Source organism: Aureococcus anophagefferens, assembly GCF_000186865.1.
Source record: "Aureococcus anophagefferens unplaced genomic scaffold AURANscaffold_1, whole genome shotgun sequence".
Lineage (NCBI taxonomy): Eukaryota > Pelagophyceae > Pelagomonadales > Pelagomonadaceae > Aureococcus > Aureococcus anophagefferens.
The window spans coordinates 3,214,846-3,216,074 of NW_008705561.1; the positions used below are offsets into that span (position 1 = coordinate 3,214,846).

Below are 1,229 nucleotides of genomic sequence, written 5' to 3' on the forward strand. Positions count from 1 at the left end.
GAGTGGCTTTCCTGACCCCTAGGCGTAAGCCTGACCGTCGGTGCCCCCATCGGAGGTGGTTCTGGCGTCGACCAAATTCCACCGCGCGGGCCTCGTCTCCGCGGGGCTGCCGCGGCGTCGGGGCTGGTAGCAAAGCTGTAACTAACTGTTACAAACGCTAGCGCGCGTTTACGAAACACTCGTAGACACTTCCGTCAGCTCGACGGAACAGTTGCTGGTTCGATTCTTTTTTTTTTTCACATGTAATTTCGCCTTTTTTTGGCCGTTGAAACACTTGCCAACATTTGCCTCTCCCCCCTAAACACTTACATTTTGTGCTCCAAAACACTTCACTGGAACTTTGCTACCAACCACGCGCGGCGTACAAGTCCGTGGTCGTGGCGCGCGCCACCATCGATGGCGTTGGATACGCCCCTTGGTTTTGGGCGCGACGTGAGTGTGACGGCTGGGGAACGCCATTTCCCTGCAGTAAGATGTACCACCCCGCCGCGCACGTAGGGGCGCCGCCGGCGCCACTGGCGGAGCAAAGCCCGGCTTAGCGCAGCAGATGATGCCGATGCTCTCCCGCGCCGCATCGATGGGCCCGGCATAGTGCTCGGATCAGCGCCGAGAAGCGCGCTCATTGTCCGCCGCTAGCAGCCGCACAGCAGCAGTTTACGACCAGCGCAGCCGCGAGCACCACCGAGGCTCGTTGCAAAGCCATGCGCCGCCGCCTGCTGCTCGGCGCGTCGCTGGGCTGGGGCCTGGGTCCCGCCGCCGCCGCGGCGTCCGCGCGCGACTGGGAGCAGCACGCCGCTCTGAAGCACGGCGCGCCGGCGACGTCGCGCGTCCGCGCGTCGGAGGACTTCGTCGTCTGCTTCGACTACCGCACGCGCAACCCGGCGTGGGTCGTCGAGCGGCTCACGGCGGCGACCCTCGGGGCGGCGGCCGGCGGCGGGCGCGCCGGCGAGAGCTTCCGCGAGGCCTCGGACGTGCCCGCGCGGCTCCGGAGCCGCCTCGCGCACTACCGGAACAGCGGCCTCGACCGGGGCCACCTCGCGCCCGCGGCGGACCACCGGGGCCGCGTCCGCGACACCTTCGCGCTCGACAACGTGTCGCCCCAGGTCGGCGCGGGCTTCAACCGCGACGCCTGGGCGCGCCTCGAGCAGTTCTGCCGCGACGCGACGGTCGCGTGCGACGCGGTCTACGTCGTCACGGGGCCGCTCTACCTCCCCGGCGCCCGCGACGGC

General features: G+C 68.3%; 1 protein-coding gene across 1 annotated transcript in view; it reads right to left on the reverse strand.

Moving 5' to 3' along the window:
• Positions 1 to 1,229, reverse strand: part of AURANDRAFT_60944 (hypothetical protein) — a gene marked incomplete at both ends in the record, with an annotated part of 13,000 nt that overhangs the window by 8,969 nt on the left and 2,802 nt on the right. The gene's annotated exons all lie outside the window — the stretch shown is intronic.